The sequence below is a fragment of the Benincasa hispida genome, chromosome 3, assembly GCF_009727055.1.
Source record: "Benincasa hispida cultivar B227 chromosome 3, ASM972705v1, whole genome shotgun sequence".
Lineage (NCBI taxonomy): Eukaryota > Viridiplantae > Streptophyta > Magnoliopsida > Cucurbitales > Cucurbitaceae > Benincasa > Benincasa hispida.
The window spans coordinates 11,052,393-11,072,042 of record NC_052351.1 but is presented as its reverse complement, the minus strand read 5'-3'; the positions used below and the strand labels follow the sequence as shown (position 1 = coordinate 11,072,042).

The 19,650-nt window shown below is 33.4% G+C and overlaps 1 long non-coding RNA gene across 1 annotated transcript; it reads right to left on the bottom strand.

Annotated features, from left to right (window-relative positions):
- Nucleotides 1–13,487: 13,487 nt before the first annotated feature.
- LOC120074347 lies at nucleotides 13,488–14,617 on the bottom strand. The gene is made up of 3 exons (XR_005480961.1): nucleotides 14,283–14,617; nucleotides 14,143–14,207; nucleotides 13,488–13,813 (listed from the first exon to the last, which is right to left on the bottom strand). It is a non-coding gene; the product is annotated as an uncharacterized LOC120074347 (long non-coding RNA).
- Nucleotides 14,618–19,650: the final 5,033 nt, after the last annotated feature.

Sequence of the window (19,650 nt, the reverse complement as noted above, 5' to 3'; positions counted from 1 at the left end):
TTGATAAAACTGTATCAATAACGCATCTCATTGCAAGATTTCAATAAAATTCACTAAGTGTCGCAGGCTCATCTAACACAAAGTATGGGTATCTGAATAAGATTGCAAGATTTCAATAAGATTCCAACGCATAGTAGATACATTGGTACGAGCTGTTCCTATCAAATCACCACTTGTAAGTATGGGTATCTGAATATCGGCATCTGAAAAGCATCTGAAATGGCAAGCGGCTGACCAGGGCATGGAAATTAATGCTATTATATCACGAGTTACTGAGGGAAAATGCCTATAAATAGAAAACTTGCAACCGGAAAAAGTAGCATAACATAAATAGAGCATCTTAGAGCTTAGATTATAGTAGTTTTGTTGCAGCAAGAAGAATACAGGAGGAAAAGAACCATTGCCACTGTTGATCAAGGAGAATTGAAGAGAACCAAGCTTGAGGGAGAAATTTCTTCATTTCTTTAATAAGTTGGTTGTACACATATTAAGATCAAGCCAAAGAGGACAAGAAATTGAACTCTGTGGCTTGACTCTTTTCCTTTTACTTTATTTCCATTCATCACTTCATGCGATTAAGTGTTGTTATTGTAAAAACAATTTTATTTTTTATAACATCGTGCATTTGATCCATCACATTTTTCTCTGCTTACAATCTACTGTGTTAAATGCGTTTGTGACTTTATGCATGCTAAAATTATAAAGCTTTATACATTTTGATCATTTGGTTGAAGTTATCTCAGCTAAAACTATTCGAGATAATAAGATAGCTAGAAACGCGTCAAGTCAGAACTCATAATAGTTTTAGAGATAAAAATACTTGTGCTTCACTGCTTTCTGTAACCAATGCATGCACCCTAGAGATAGGAACATGTGGCATTTGCATTGAGAAATGTTTAATGATTAGATAAATAGAAACCTAATGCATTGACATAACTTTGATTGTAAACAAGCATCTTTCATCTTCATTCTTACCCATTCTTTCATGTTCACCTTACTTGGATCAAACTTATCACTTAGTACCATTCCTTCATTGAACCTTATATTTCACTAGAACTCTTGTTTCTTCTTGTACGCATGCAGTAAATTAATGTAGATAAAACTTTTCTAGCATTTATTTAGAACTTTTTTACATATGTTGCAACGCAAGGCCTGCATTAGTCTAACCTAAATCCCTGTGTTCGACCATGGACTTACCATGAACCTAAATTAGATTTATACTTGGATCTAACTCAAGTAAAGCTTGTACGCATTAGTTAAAGAGTGTAACGCATCACCTAATCTTCTCATCTAGAGAAGTCATTTACCATTCATCTTCATTTACATCAATCTTATTTTCCATCCCACTTATAATACACTCATAGCGCACATCACGAAACCACGAACACACTTGCCCTTGCCTTTTCCAACAGAAGGAGCCTTCCTCTTTCCTCCTTTCTTCTTCTGGATCTTTTTAGAACCAACTGATGAGGGAACAAACTTAGTTCTAGAGAATGAACCCTTATGAAACTTCTTGAAAGGGGCAATATTTTTCTCTCCTTCTATTGGTCCCTTATTTTTCATAAGAGACTGATAAATCTATAGCTCATTTAGGAGGGTAGCTAGTGTACTCTATTTTATTTATAACTGCATTTCAACGGAATTGGAGGAAACTCTTCGGAAAAGATTTCATAATAAAGGATACCTAACTTTCCTCATTGACGTCTGCGTCATTCATCTCGATGACATTGAAGTGGGCCATCAGATGAAAAACGTGTTCTTTCACTGATTGACCTTCCATCATTTGCACGTTATAAACGTACTTGAGGGTCTCGGGTTGAATTTGAGTGGACGGTTACACAAAAATTTTCGACAGGGACGCTGTTGTCCCATCCCCATCCGAGCTTACCTCTTAAGTTCGACAGGAGGCGTGATGACGATAGATACCACCCGTTGTGATACCTATTGCCCATCTCTTACCTATTTTGCTTAGAAACTCACAGCCAAGGATATTATATATCAAACAATTCTTTGGATTAATTTATTTGATTACAAACCAAAACAATGTTTACACAACTCTCAAATTCAATTTAACAACTCAAGATTCCGAATTAAAGAAACTCATAATAATAAACTCAAGTTTAGAAGTGTGGTTAGAGTGTGGAAAACCTTGACCCTAGCAGCACCCTAGAACTTCTCTCTCTCGCTACCTGAGAAGAAAAATATAAAAGAAAAGAATGAGCTTCAAGAAGCTCAGTGAGTGGTAAACGACTTACAGGGTCTTTTTCAACCGTTAAAGACAAATAGCTCAATCAACACATCATATAACGAGGTTACTCTCAAACCTCAAGCTTGAACAAGTCCGTTCCTTGTTTTACCTACACACACAGTAGATAATTTAAACATATTCCTCTACTCAATTATAGCTTAGAAACTCATGTTAGGGCTAGAGTAGCCTTAGAATACCTTATTGGCTTTAAACATAGCTTACTAACTCCAGGACATAAAAACAGGCTTTGGATTAACTTAGGGAAATTGTGGACGCATGGTAGCCCTCCTGAGCAACAGTTGGACGCATGGTTGCATCCTCAGGCCAGTTGGTCACATCGTCCACCTTGTTGGACACATGGTTTACCTTCTCAGCTCATCTTAGACTCAGTTGAGTGCATGGACCTCCTTATGGATGCATGGTTGTCCCCTTCAACGTATAGCATCTTCCCGAGAACCCTAATTCTCTACAACTCTTTCTCTTATGAAGTTTCTTTAGAAAGAATTCGAGTTGTGAGCTGAAATAAGGCTCTCTTTGGGTATTTATAGGCCTTCAAGAGTGTCTTCGTCATCCTTCTTATGCCATTAACGCATGACACCTCCCCTTTTGTGTGTCTTCACGACGTTGTATCTACTTCTATGCCACCTCTTACTTGCATGCGAGCTTGAGGTGTCTTCACCATGCATAATCCAACACATGGCTCCTCCTTGAGATGTCACTCCAACACTTTGTATGTCCTATTATGTGTCCATCTCATCCTTGGCTCGGCCAAGACCTCACTTGGTTGAGCCACGTACCTTACATTACTGCCATTCTGACCTTACTCCTAAAGTGCTCAAGTTAACGCATGGTAACATATGTTGGCCGCATGGTTGCTTCACCAACCACCCTATATGTGTCCAACATCTCCCTTATGCGCTCATGTGGTGTTTCAATGCATGGTTCCCTAGGTTTACACGTATGGTTCCCTAACTATGCTACTAACTTTCATAGCATAGCTTCCTTCTTCAGCTCATAGTAAGCATGAACCTACTCTTTCCTACCTATTTATGCGTCCAACTAGGGTTATGGTGCTTCCTTAGTGTACCTCTTTCCCAAGGAGTTGTCTTGTGCTTTCATCTTGCTCCATATAGGCCCAAAAATGGAATCCACAAAGTCTCCTATACATCCAACCCTTGCCTTATGCATCCAACCTTCCTTTACTTTCTTCTTCCATGGTTTATATCTTCTTTTCAAAGCATATGTGTCCTCTTTGTCTTATTCTTCCTGGAAGTATGTGCCCACGTGGCCATCTATGTGCCCATCACTCCAATCTTTAAGGTTTCAATGTTTTACGTTGTCCAACACTTAACCAAAATCTTTCCCTTGAAACCCCTATACACCCATCATGCTTACCCTCTACGCCCAACCCTACTTCTTACTTGGATTGTGCATAGTTCAACACCTAGTTCACTCAACACTTGACCAAATCTTCCCCCATGCTTTCACTTTGTCCTTAACCTCAAAACATGAATTTTCAAGTTCATGGCATAGCTTCTAATATTCACAGCATAGCTCTTCATAACATAGCCCCTCATGTCATAGCATAGTCTCTTTTGTTCATAGCATAGCTCCAAAGACTCCTAGCATAATCTCATAGCATAGCTTTCAACATCCCTTAAACATCCAAAGTTTTTCCAAAATATCTTCTTGGATGTACCTACTATGGGTCCAATATACCATGCTATGACTTTCACTTATGCTATAACCTACTTCCTCAACTACACTATGAGTTGAACTTAGCGAAGATTCTCCATTCTCTCCTATGCTATGAATCCAACCCTTATTTTCATAGCATAGTTTTGACACTTAGCCAATTTTTTTACCCTTAACTACTATGCCTCTAACACTTCAAAAATTTTCTTCCTCCAAGGCATAGTTTAGGTACTTAGTCAAAATTTTCCCTTCCAAGGCTTGAATTATGAGCTATTCTCTCCACCCAAGGAAATCCTGTGAAGGATCGGGTGTTACATCTATGATCTCACATGCAGTTATCATAGCCTCGTGCTTCTTGATAAGAAGGTCAGACAGACTTGCCAAGATGTAGACTCTGGCCTTGTCATTGGCCTTTGTCCAGTGGTCATGAGTATCCATTGTCGCTTGGGATGAATTTCCTACAGGGATTGAAGGACACTCCTCCAAAACCAACCGCAGATCATCTATAACTAGAATTGTATTCGAGTTAGATTTCCACATCACATAGTTTGCACCAGTTAATTTTTCATTCTTTAGCAAGGATATAATTGAGGAAGACAGAAACATCCACATGCTGAAAAGAAAAACAAGCAATTGACCATATTAGACATCTTTGCCTTAACCCATTATACAAGATACAAACATCCAATCAATTCAAATAACAAAAAAAAAAAATAATAATAAAATTAAAGAACCCTAATTAAGTTATTGATTTAGTTTTTGCAACAATGCTTCAGAGGTTTAGAGTTGAAGGAAATCTCGGCATGAGGAGATCCTTGAGCGGAAGCGGATCGTCCAAATTCCATTAATTATTGAATATGAAAATTTACAGTAAACATAGAATAGATATGCATTTAACATTAAATTACAGCATGCTTTAAACAAGAAACAAGTTCAAGAGATATGGCCTTTGAAGAATCTTTCTTCACGAATCCCTCGAACAATCACGAAAATAACTCCTTCTTCGTGGATCTCATTCTTCTCGCACGGACACTACCAGTCGAGAACCCTTTATATTCTCTTTTGGGATTAAAGGATTCAAGCAGGAGTTGTGGGCTTTGCTTGAATCCTTGGTAGAGGGAAGTAGAAGGAAAGGATTAGAGGAAGTTTTTTCCCAGAGAAATTTTCTCTATCACCATCGAATGAAGAAGATGATTTCTAAACCTTTTTTTTATCACTTGTTAGTTATTCTTTGAGAAAATGTAGGGAGAGAGTTATAACTCCTTCCCTTTTATTAATTTCAAATAAAATAATAAAATATATAATAACTACTTTATTATATATACACTATATGTTATCTCAAATATAACATATAGTCTATAGTTTTATATTGCATCAAATACAACATAAACTATAGATTTTGTTCTCTCTTAACTATACATGACATTTAATATAAATCACATTTATATTAAATCCATTTATATGAATCTCATCCATATAAATGATATTTGGATCATATCCAAATATTTTAATCCTCTCAATATAAATCATATTTATATTTAATTACATGAATCTCATTCATATAATTGGTATTTGAATCGTATTCAAATCTCTCTCATAATGTATCAAATACATTATAATTAATTAGATCATATATAACTAATTCCCTCAATTACTTTGAACACTTCAAATAATCTAAAGATTAAATCCCTGTTGAGCTATAGTAGGGACCTTATGGACCTGTAGATTGAAGCTCCAACAATACTTGGATAAATAATTAAACTCTTTAATTAAATTTTTGTGTCACTTCACTAAAGATCGATAGCTACAGATAAATTTCTGTGTCCATTGGATATAACTGATCAATAGTGCAATAACTCTTCACAAATTGTTCGTTGTTACAACTAGGTCAAAATACCGTTTTGCCCCTGTAGTTACATCTAACTCCTTAAGTACCACTGATTCGTCTAATGAACAATAAGTCATAGTCCCACTATGACCAAGTCCTCTCGGGCCAAGAGAGAGTGTGGCCACTATGTTCAAGACCTGAAATTAGCCCTTAAGGGAACAATTTATCTACTTGCCCTTGCATCGGAGACGGAGTAAATTTCATCTTGTGTAGTTGAGTTCCCAGCTCCATAGTCAGACGAATCCCCAAAATGGTAGGCTTGTTGAGTTGGCAATCTGACCACTCTCACCCATACAAATCAAAGGATCGCCTTCATGAGCAGGAGTTCACAACTCACTCAGGATTCAGATCATGTCCCCCATGGTCATCCTAGTGAAATGTAAGTCTCTATTTATAACGACGTTATATAAAGAGACTAATCATTTCGTGGTCTGATCTTATACAAACTCTTTGTATAGGATACCTCCACATGAATGATCAGCATCAGATCATTTGTAGCACTTTACAACACTTGTAACACATACAATACGAGTCGTATCCGTAGTGTCACAAGGATAAAGTATCAAGCCTTATCCATCTACTAAAGACCATTTAGATTATTATTTAAACAAGATCCGCTTGTATGTCTCTACATAGTTGTTCAAATTACATGAAATAATCTCAGATTTTAGTTTATTGGATTGAGTATATGCTTATAAAATAACACTTATTTTATTAACAACAATATGTTTATACAGAGTTTACAAACTACAAGATTACAAGGAGATTTAGAACACCATTCCTAACAAAAGGAACAACCACTGAAGGGTGATTAACTACCCCTCTCCTGAGTTGAGACAATCACAACTAATTACTAATACCAGAATAACTCTTATTCCTATAGTTCTTAGCTATCGTATTTTTGGCTAATGATTCATTAACCACCTTAATTCATCTCGTAAGTGTGACCCTACCATTCTCGGATCCCGAAGGTATGATTCAATAGACTACCGTTAGGAAAGAAAACTATTGAAGATTAACCTTAGAAACCCTATCCATTACTGGAGTTTGCATTGTGCTGAATCCTATGATCAGGCCCTTTGAAGGGGTGGTCGCTCTAGGATGATATGTAGGCAGATCATAGGAATCTCACCATGTAATATAATGAAGGAGGTCGTAGGATACGTTAACATACGTCATTCTCCTACTTACTATGAACATATTCTCTATTCACCTTTGTATCGGCACATGTAAACACTTTCCGAAGGGAAGTCGTGCCAAGGGCGACTTATAGCTGAGCATGGATCTCATGATGCAAACTCTTAAGGACGCGAGAGCTAAAAATTGATATATCACTTATATTATTTTTCTTCCATTAAGTGTTATACCGTTTTTGGGTTTTATTATACTTAGTTAAAGTCTATTATAACTCTTATATTTACTCTAATGTTCGAGGTGAATTAAACCCTTTAATTAATCTGGTAACATTGCATGCTAACAGAACTAAAGGTTAATTCAACTCAAGTTCTGGGTCAGTTCCCAAGTAGGAGGTGTTTCGTAAACCATCATCTTAAATACCCCCAACCTAGACAGAACTTCACAGATAGAGTTTCCTTAAAACCTAAAGTCCTATTTGTCCTACTTAGTCATAATTTAAATCTATTAAAAAAAACTAAGCAAGAATTAATTCCAGTCCTATTAGAATTAATGTGATCTTAAGTGTAAATTAATTTTAAACATGTTGAAATTAATTCCAATTTCTTAAGATCCTACGTTTGCATGCAATTCTTAATTATAGTTTGACAGTTACTAATCATTAATTTTTTAACTATTATAAAATTTGATGACTTGACCTATAATCATACTTTCTATGGTTTAATTAATTAATAATCAAATTCTAATAAATTAGTAAACCATATTACATGCATTACATGACTTTAGTATAACAAATCAATCCATGAAAATCAAATAAGCATACACAAGACATTAATAAATATAGCTCTTTATATTTACTCAAGTAATGTCATGCAACATGCTTTTCCAATTTCATATATTTAATATAACAGAATACATTAAATGACTCATGAAATCATATATCATGCATTAATGCCATACAATATAATTCTTATAATATATTGTATGAACATGCTTAACCTATGGTAAGATTTATCTAAATGACATCTATAAAGCATTTAAATAGCAAATGAGTCAGTAATTTGGCCCATAGGATAAAAATAAAGCAATAAATTACATTAATTTTGCAAACATTATCCTAAAACATCTTATGTCGCTTCAAAACTGGACCAGACCAACCTGGACTAGGACAGCCCAACACGAACCAGACCCAACCAACTTAAACCCAGTCGAACTAGACCATGAACCAACCAAACTGCATCACCATGTGCGCTTCCCAAACCCTATAGGAAATGCAACATTGTCTGGAAATAGATTCTATTTTCATCCATTTTGGCCAAAATTGTTCTGGGCAACTGCAATATGTTCATCCATTTTGGCCAAAATTGGTCTTGATCTTTACAGTAAACAACCCCTAATTCTAGAAATGGACTTAGAAAAGACTCGATTTACAGGATAAGATGCCAAAAAAAATAAAATAAAAAACAGGGACCATTACAATTTGATCAATAAAAAAACATGTCAATCTAAAGCCAAATTAAAAAGTATGTAAATCTAAGGCCAAATTAAACCGCAAACCACATTTCAGAATGTAATTCAACCCACCAATCTAGTAGAAATTTTGAAATTTCTAAATCTATTAAACGAGATACTAATGGACCTATAAAACATGAGCTCCAACAATCCAAGATTAATCGACTTATCTCATTAACCCAATTAACCAACATTTGTTAACTACCAGGGCACTCCATTAAAGCCAGTAGTTGCACTCTCCTCACTGTAGATATATTTCTATCCACTTGATTTAACCATGATCAGTAAATCAATCCTTCACAGGCTTTTCGTAATCATAGCTGGGTCAAAATTATTGTTTTACCCCTATAATTACATCTTACTCCTTAAGTCCTACTGATCCTCTAATGAACAATTGGTTTGTGGTCCAACCAACAAACTGATTCCCTCTCAAGCCTTAGAGAGGATGGGCCCCCTTATTCAAGACTTGGATTCAACACTCAAGTGAATAACCTATCTACTAACCCTAGAGCGGGTAGGAGTGAATTCTGTCTTGCAGGACTATGTTCCCAGCTTTCTACCTGGTCTTACCCCTAAAATGGGAGGCTTATTGAGTCAGTGATATCGAGCTACTCTTATCTATGCAAATTAAAGGATAATCACGAATAAATAGGAGTTCATAGTTAACTTAGGATTAAGATTGAGTTACCTAGGTCATCAAGTTGAAACAGCCAGTCTTAACAGTAAACGAAATTATAAAGTAAAAGTGACTATTTCGTGGTCATGTCTTATGCAAACTCATTGCATAGAATGGCTCACTCACATGTCTCCTCATGAATGATCCAGGATCACATCGTTTGTAACACTTTACAACTATTATAACAATTATAAAGTCGGCCACATCCATAGTGTCCCCAAGATAAGGTACCCAACTTTATCCATACAATATAGACCATTTTGGCTACTACTCGAACTTGATCCACTTTTATGTCTTTACATAAAGTCTAAATATTCATGTTATAGCTAACGGTTCTTAGTTTATTGGATTTTAGGTTTTAAAAAGGTGTGATTCAATATTCAATAACAACTTTACTAAATAAACCTCAATAACATCTTTATTGTAAAATAGAATATGTTTAATGTTTAAAAACCACGGGTTTCGAGACATACAACCCAAAAAGATCCCACTTGGACTGAAACTCTAGTGGATTATATATACAATTGTTGAGCGTGGGAGAAAAAATATAAATACAATACACTAGGGCATCATATACCCATGAGAAATAACATCGATATCTCTTTATTGATAACAGTCAATTATTTACATTTACTATCTACAAGTTTTAGGGCATAAAACCCAACAAGAAACACCATAGTTTAACTTGAAAGATGGGAAAAATTTCAGGATATATATATTGTTTTTAAGGTTGATGCCTTAAATCTCGTAGGGTCCTGTAGTTTGTAATTATATTCTATAAACATTTTATTTAATTAATAAAATATGAGATGTTTTATCTGATATTTAGTAGCATTAAACCAACAAACCAATAAACTAACATCCAAGGTTATCATCTGTAGCTTAAACATGAATGTAGAGGCATACAGGTGGATCATGTATAAGTGATAACCTAAATGGTTTATAGTAGATGAAAAAGGTTGGATAACTTATCCTAGTGACACTATGCATACGACCCACTTTGTAGATGTTACAATTGTTGTAAAGTGCTACAAATAATCTGATCCTGATCATTCATGTACAGACATGTGAGCGGGTATATTCTATATAAAGGGGGTGAGAATGGTCAGATCGTTGACTCAATAAGCCTACCATTTTAGGGATTCGTCTAATTGAGGAGTTGGGAACATAGCTATACAAGACAGACTTCAGTCATTTTCCAATATCGGGAAAAATAGATAAATTACTCCCTTAAAGGCTCATTCAGGGGCTTGAACTATTGGAATAAAGAAACATGCAACAGAAAAAAATAGGATCATTAAGCATTCTAATTCATTAATTTTGACATCAAACTAAGCATGTTCATAGAGAATTAAGAGGGTTTCAACACATACCTTTGAAGAGCCTCTTGAATCTTGATCTCTAGCTGCAATCTCCTTTTCCTTTAGTTGTGAACCACCACAAGGTCTTCCCTACTATTCTCTTGGAGCCTTAGATTGAGTTGTGGGACTCAAAATAAGCTTGAATCAGGGAAAAATGGAGAGGAGGTCACTGGTTTACCGAGGTTGAAGACTCTAGAATTTCTCAACAAATTCAGTCAATTGCATCAGAGTCTTTCAGGTAAAGTTTATGTGATATATCCTGGAATATCATGTAATCCAATTGCATCAAATTCTGCTAGCTCCAACTCCAACTTTTGATAGTGAGAAGTGAATAACATGTTTGGTTAGAAAGTGGAAAAATCCCACTTATGGTGAGTTTTTCCATTTTCCAATTTTTCATTTTTCTATTAATTTTGAATCTATTTTCAAAATCAAATATCATTTGTAGTTTTTTAATTTTATAACTAAAACTGAAAATTTATTAATTTGACAAAAATTAATTTTTCTAATAAAATTAATAATTAATAATTAACTAAACAATTTAATTAATTATAATTAATTTGATATCAAATATTAAATTAATTAATCACCAATTCTATTACCAAAAATTCCTATTCATAAAATTAATATTTAAATCATACTTAAATATTAATCGATTCTCCAATTCTGTTTAATTCCAAAATTAAACGTGTAATTATATCACATATAATTACTAATTCCCTTAATTCGAATTTGAACATTTCAACTTATCACACTATTCTAAGGCTTATCCATTTGAGAGCTAGTAGGGGATCTAATGGACCTACAGATCATGGGCTCCAATGATTCGAGTCTAATTGATTAAACTCTTTACACTGAATTAACGCCCATTCGTTAACTATTGGATCACTCCAATAAAGCCCAAAGTTGCACTTCCCTCACTGTAGATATATTGTGTCCACTCGATATAACCATGATTAGTAAGTGAACCCATTACAGGTTGTTTGTAATAACAGCTGGGTCAGAAGGTTGTTTTACCCCGAGATTACCTCTTGTTCCTTAAGTCTCGTTGATCCTCTAATGAACAATTGGTTTATGATCCAATCATCAAATCGAGTCCCTCTCGGGCCAGTGAGAGGGTAGGGTCTATTGTTCGAGATCCGGAGTCATCACTTGAGGGAATAACCTCTCTACTATCCCTGAAAGCGGGTAGGAACGAATTCCATCGTGCACCCTATGTCTCCATCTATAAACCCGATCTTACCCCTAAAATAGGAGGCTTATTGAGCCGGCACTATTGAGTCAACCCTTACCTATGAAAATCTAAGGATAATCCCGAATAAACATGAGCTCATAGGGTCAAGTTACCTAGATCATCGTTATGAAATAGTCAGTCTGAAACAGTAAACAGTGTTATAAAGTAAGAGTTCTTGGTTCGATCTTCTGCAAGCTCATTGCAAAGGATGCCTCCACTCCTAATGTCACCACATGTACGAATCAGGATCACTTCGTCTGTAGCACTTTACAACTCCTTGTAACAACTACAGAATGGGCCGCATCCGATAGTGTTACCAGAATAAGACACCCAACCTTATTCATATACTATAGATCATTTAGACTATTTACTCGAACCTGATCCACTCTTATGTCTCCACATATAGTTCAAGTACTCATGTAATAGTCATAGATCTTTTTAGTTTATTGAATTTATTTCTAATGAAATAAGCAATTCATATATTCAATAACAACTTTATCGATTTTGAGTTTATTGTTTACAAACCATGATTTTTAAGACATAAAAACCCAACATGAACAATGTGGTACCACACCCTCTCCTGACTCGAGAGGGTTTGGTCATAGTTGGACTTTGACTTATTGTTCATTAGAGGGATCAGTGGTACTTAAGGAGTTAGATATAACTACAAGGACAAAACGATAATTTTGGCCTAGCTATACTTACGAGCAATTTGTGAAGGGTAATCGTACTGTTGACTCGTTATATCCAATGGACACAGAAATATATATGTAGTATTAAGAATGCAGCTGTCGATCTTCAGTGGAGTGCTCGAAAATTAATGGATATTGGATAATTTAATTAAAGGAGTTTAATTAATTATTCAAATAGTTAATTATTGAAATACCATTGGACCTTCAATCTACAGGTCTATGAGATCCTCTCTGTAGCTCAACATGGATTTGATGGGAATCAATTTTGGATTAATTTGAATTGTTCAAATTAAATGTGGTAATTAGTTACATATGGTATAATTAATTTAATTTAATTATACATGATATAATTACTATAATGTATTTGATACATTATAATATAAAGTTTAGTTGAGAGGAAATAAATATTTGAATATGATTCAAATATTAATTATGTAAATTGGATTCATATAATTGAATTTAATATAAGTGGAATTTATATTAAAGAATTAAAACTATAGGTTAGTATATGATGCAATATTAAACCATAAGTTATATGTTATATATACATACATACAAACATATATACATACATACATACATATAATATATACTATATATATATAATAAGTTAGTTATTAATATAATTTGTATATAGTGGTTTTAATTTTAAATCAAAATCAATTTATTAATTATATTAATTTTAATTTTGAATTTTAGAGGTAACTTCCCTCCCCTGGTCTCTCTCAACTCACGTAACTAATGGGAGGTTATGTGAGATTTTTTGTGTAGTTTTCTTTAGAAGAAAAGGATATAGAGATCCCAAAATAAAAAATAAAAAATAAAAAGAGAAAAAGAGAAAAAGTTGTATGAGAAAATCTAAATTCCTCTCCCCCTCCTCTCAATTTTCTTTACCTCTCTTCCAAAACCGAGAGCCCACTACACTCCTTAGAGATTCTCATCCCATTAAAGAATACAGGAGGCTCCAATTGGTGGTCGTCATTTTGGATTGTTCATGAATTATTCGTGACAATTTGGAAGAGGAAATTCGTGAAGATCGGACCTTCAAAGGTAAGGGTTTCTTGAAACCCTGATTTTTAATTTTCCTTTTCTCTAATTTTGTTAGTATGTTGTAAAATTAGTTTTTTGCAGAATAAAATTCTGTAATTTACGTTCTGTGAAAAACAAAAAATTGAAACGATCCACGTTTTCACTCAGAGCCTTCACAGGTTTCTTTAGTGGTAGTAGAAACTACAGAAAGAAATGGAAATATTTCAAGGAATAGAAAAAGAAAGCCTAAGAAATGGACAAACTCGAAACTAGACTACGTACGATTACATTATTTAAAGAAGATTTTATTCAATCTTTCTGACTTGCAATCTTCAATCCATTACCTGCATAGACATGGATTATTTAGCAACTAATTGAATATATCAGAAAATTTAAACATACATGTACTAATCACCAATCAACCAATCAGCAATCAGACTACAGAAAAACAAAATTTCTACGTCAAGAATTCTGGAAACACAGATCAAATCGACAACATCCTGACATCCAAGTTCAAAATTGATAGCTAAATATATAACAGATTTCTCGAATAATAATAAGCAAACAAAAATTCAAGCAGTAACAAATATGGTATTCAATCAATATATTGACCAATAACCATGACAAAATCGGCTTACATAGAAATTATGGGTCTTCAGAACAAAAACCTCACCTTGAGCCCTGCTAACTAACTCTTCCAGCAACAACACGGCAGTGATGGTGTGTAGCAATCATGACCTGAGGGAAGATAAATGAGATGGTCGAGAGAGAGAAAATGAACAGGAGAAAGAGAGAGACGACGTGACTTTACACCTCAACGTCCGATGGCTGGAGTATGGCGACCGATCGTGGATGGAGACGATGTACGTCAAGGATAGCAGTGACACCTGAACAGCGACCCACACCATAGTAGCATTGACCTTCTGTGAAAACCCACATCGTGAAATATAACAAATGAGGGTCTAACTTTCTAACTTTTTTAAAAGGAAAAGAATACTTATTTTTTATTTTCACAATAAAAAAATCACTTTTTTTTTAATGACAATTAATAGCTGTCGTATATCAGTGACATTAAAAACTGTTGTAATTGTTCAAAATATGAAAATTAGCATTTATGACAATATTTTCTCTCTCTCCTCTTATTTTGGTTGTAGTGTAGGACTAAATTGTTTTAAATTGAAAAATGGTCCTAGAAAGAAGTTCTTGAATACGAATAAGGTGCAAAATAAATTTGTGCAAAAGTTATACGTTATTCTTATACCAAAATTGGTCATAAATATCAAACTTGTTATTTGCCAAAAGTGAAAGCTAGTAATTCTAGAACTAATGTTAAATGGGTTCTAAAGTCTTTACTGACTAACAATGAAGGACCCAAGAAATGGGTACCAAAATCCCTTAGTTGAGTTTTATAGGTATGATTCAAGAAAGAATTGTTACTTGACTTCAAATGAGGAATTATTTTAAATTGGAGCAACTAATATGACTTGCTTGAATCTAATGAAGGAAAAATTGGATACTTGGTAACATTTTTTAATTCTTGAGATAATTATGTTTTTGGTATCTTTATGAAAATTATCTTTTGAATGGTTTTAGAAAGTTTAAATTTGCTTTCTTGAATTATATGGTACACAAAATTCTATGCCCATGAAAAATGATTGAATATCTATCTATTTGACATTTATCTATATTGCTTATTATTTAGTTTTTTTGGTCAATTAGATGTTTGCTCCATCCTTGTGTTTTTCTTGGAAAAGGATGTTGAGTTTCTTAAAAAAAATTGTCTTTGTTTTGATGATTAATATATGTTGCTTATACTATTAGATGAAATTGATAATTGAGCATGTTGTTTGGAAAAGTTATTAATTTATTTTCCATAGGGGGAGTATTTATAGAATTAATATATTCTTGAATCCCTTTTTTTTTTTTTTTTTATCAAAATTGGGTATAATGCTTTATTGTGTTGCTACCATGTTTATATTCGATTGGTAATGTATTCTCTCTTTTGGTAGCATTGAATTTTCTAAAATAAATTTGTTATTATTTGGTGTCATTATTTATTTTTCAAACAATTGGAGTTTATGTTATACTATCTGATATTTTGATACCTCAATTGCTTGATTTGTACTTAAATAATTTTATCTCATTGGTATTTATTGATATATTTCTTTTTAGGAAAGTGCACATTTTTAGGAGAAGTTATACACTTTTATATATGGATTTCATGTTTCAGTGAAATTGATTCCAGATTACTTTATTGTTGTGTGTCTCTCTTATGCTTATTCTTTATCCTTTTAGGGGGAGTAATAATCTTTGGAGTAAAATCATGTTTCAAAAATTTATTTGATATTTCTACCCTCAAGTTGATATGTGCTAAAAGTCTTTTTGTAACTTATTAAGGGGAAGTGTTCAATTGATTTCAAAAGTGGAAAATTTTGTGAAATTAGTCAAAATAAAATTAGCCTAAACTTGATTGATTCTTTATGATGCCTCTAGAATTTACGTTGTTGTTTGTTATCTTTTTTTAGAAGACATGTTGATAGGAGAAACTTTCATCTTTTTATGTTATGTTTTCTCCATTGTCTTTTTTGATTGATTCCAGAAGGGGGAGATGTAATAAGAAAAATAAAATGTTGTTATTAATTAAATATACATTGTTTTGAAGTTAAATAAAATTATGTATGTGTTGTTAATTGTGATTCAAGTTCATATTTTATATCATACACTTCTTTGGATTTAATTTTTCTTGACTTGTTTGTCATCATAAAAAGGGGGAGATTGTTGACTTTTTTACCATTAATCTCAAATTAATTTTAATTAATTAATTAATTAATATTTTGATGATTACAAACCTGCTTTTATTCATTAACAATTTGAATATTTTGAAGTTCCCATTGCATAGAGCTTGGAACAATGATTCCAAGAAAATTTGAAGCACTCAAATCGGAGTTCAAACAAAGAAAATATGACTGAAACAAGCTTCACAGAAAAATATCAAGCTGATGATGTGGCAGAAGTTTTCTCATTAGAGTAGACCAATTGAAAGGGTCACTTGGAGCAATCAAAGATGGACATAGGGTGAACTTTTGATTTTTTGGATTGGTTTTAAAAAGAAAATGAATTTTATATAATTTTATATTTGTGTCTAACAGCTAATTCTGGACACATAATGGACATTGTTTTTTGTTAGGTTTTAAAAGATATATATTATCATTTTTTTTTTTGTCTAACAGTTAGTTGAGTTTAAAAACTCTACTATTGATTTTTCTTTTCCAAGAACCAATGACCCAAAGTAAATGTGGTTTTCAACAATTTTTCCTCTCTATTTAAACTCATATTCTTTTCCAAATCAAGACAACAAATTTTATTATTTTCAATCCTCCATAACTTATTAAGCCATCATTGTTGCCTGCAAGCTTCAATTTTCTTCTTTTCATCTTCTTCTTGAAAAAGATATTTTATATTGTGAGGATTAATTCATTGATGGCTAAATTTGTAAATCAACTTTTTTAAAGAGTTTATCGAGGGTACTATCTATTTTTCCAAACATTGTAAGGGTTGCTCTCAATCTCGAAAAAAGAGTCGTAATGGTTTAATTCTCAACCGTGGAAAGGATGGAGTTTGTTCTTACGCTTGGAAAAAGAATATTGTACGATCAACTCTAAGCCATAGAACGAGTCAAGTTTGTAGTGACATACCCAAGACAAGCTTCAAAACTAGATGCAGATCAGTTGTATCGAATCACTATAAAATTCTTGATGTCAATTTCTATATACCTCTCCTATTTAATTTTGCAATGTTCTTGAAATTAATTACTCTTATTTGATTATGCTGATTGGTTGTTCTTGAATTTCTATATCCATTATCAGTCTTATTATTAAAATTAAATTAGGTGCTTAAAAGTGTTAGTTTTAATTACTTGGCTATTTTGGGTTGAATTTATTTGTATGAATTTATTGTTTAAATTACTTGTAAGCAAAAAAATTGTTAATTTTTTTAATTGAGCAAAAAATTTTAATTAGTTTGATTAAACCCTATTCATCATCTCTAAGATTGTCATATCGATCCTACATTTACCTCTTTCTCTACATGGTCATGGGGTATGAGGATGGAAATTTTGATCTCTTAGGGACTGTTTGGGACAGGATGTCTGAAATTCATATATTTGTGGAGTTCATATATCTGTAGAGTTTGTATGTCTATGTTTGGGGTGCAAAGTTAATTGCTCTGAGTTCATATGTTTGACTTTGGGGTGCATGGTTATTTGGTTTGAGTTCATATGTTTGTGTTTGGAGTGTAGAGTTGAGCTCATAAGTCTAGGACATCTGATACAAATTTTTTTAATTCTAAATAATATGCGTTTATGATTATTATTTTTGTTTTGGAACTTTTTTATTCGATAATTATACCCATACTTGTTTAAATGAAATATAGATTGCAATTTTTTTCTTTTAATTTTTAAAACTTTTCATTCATTCATTCATTTTTTCTTTCTCTTTTCGGCAATGAACAACAATTAACCATCTTTATCATATATTTTTTTTTAATTAAATCTCTCTCATCATCTTAGCAGCCAATGGAATAGTACCACATTTTTTGAACAATTTTATTTTTAATTTCTCTAAATTTGGAGGATCATTAGAGAATAAATTTATATTTTTCACTAATTCTTGCTAGAAAATACTTCAGAAAAAATTTCATTTTATGGTTTTTTTTTTATATGTTACATTCTTTTCAACTACATACATACTTTTCATCTAAATATTCTTAACACTCATTTGATATGTGAATTCAACTAAATAAAATATTTTTTTACAACTATTTACGTATAAATATTTCACTTAATGTAGATAAAATATTATTTTTATATAATCAACAACCCTACAACATACTTTAACAGTCATCAGTCTTATAATAGTCAGAAGTGATAGTCGAAGTTGATTATCGAAGATGATTTTCGTTGGGGTATGTAATCGGAGGTGGTTATCGGAGTCTGAAGTTGGTTGCATGAAGGTGGTAGTATAGTTAGTTGTCCAAGTTTATCATCGGAGGTGCCCACAGTTTATCGGACGAAGGTGGTCGTCGAAGTTGATTATTGAAGATGATTTTCACTGGAGTTTGTAGTCGAAGGTGGCTGTTGGAACCTAAAGTTAGTCGATTAAAGGTGGTATTAGAGTTGGTTGTCAGAATTTATCGTTGGAGGTAGTTGTCAAGTCCCAAATTGGTCGGTAGAGTTGCTCTCTCAAAGTTGATAATCGAAGATCATTTTCATCGAAGTTTATAGTCAGATGTGATTGTGGGAGCCTACGAAGATGGTTGTCGGAGTTGATCATCGAAATGTTTTGTTGGAGCCTGAAATTGGTCGTCGGAGTTAGTAGCATGAAGGGTGATCGTAAGAGTTGGGTCACCGAAGGTGGTTGCCAAAGCTCGAGATTGGTTGTTGGAGTTGGTCACGTGAATGTTATTAGAGCCCGGAGTTGGTCTCTGGATCAATCATCGAAGGTGGTTGTCAGTGCCCAGATTTCGTCATTGGAGGTGGTTGTTGGAGCCCAGATTTTGTTACTGGAGTTGTTATCGGAAGTGGTTGTCTGAGCCTGGAGTTGGTCGCTGGAGTTGTCACTAGAGGTGGTTGTTGAAGTCCAAAGTTAGTTCTCCAAGTGTGATAGTGACTGAATGGGTGGAGCATTGAAAACATTGGAAGAAGGAAGAGTTGAGGTGAGTTGGTAAAATATGCCAACTCAACTCTACCAAAATTTAAAGTTGGTGGGCCAAACAATAAGTTGGTATATTGTACCAAGTCAACGTAACTCATGTTGGTGAGCCAAACACCCTCTTATTGTTATTAATTTTTTTATTTTAGAAATGATGGATTTAAAGGATTTTGATGTGTGGTAAGGGTTTTGGGGGGGAGGGTGAGTAATTATGATTGAGAGAAATGATAACTATTAGGCTGGTAGGTTTCATTTTTTAAGGTGTGCAATTGTCAATGTTGGGGTTTACCCCAATATTCTTAAGTTACAGATTTTGTATTTACTAGGTGGAGATTTTTGTTTTCTTATTGATTATTCTTTTGTATGTTTTTAGACATTGTATTTGTGTCTTCATGATGTAGGACTTCTTTTTGAACTCATAAGATAATATTATTAGGGTATAGACATTGTATTTATTTGGTGGAGGTTTATTT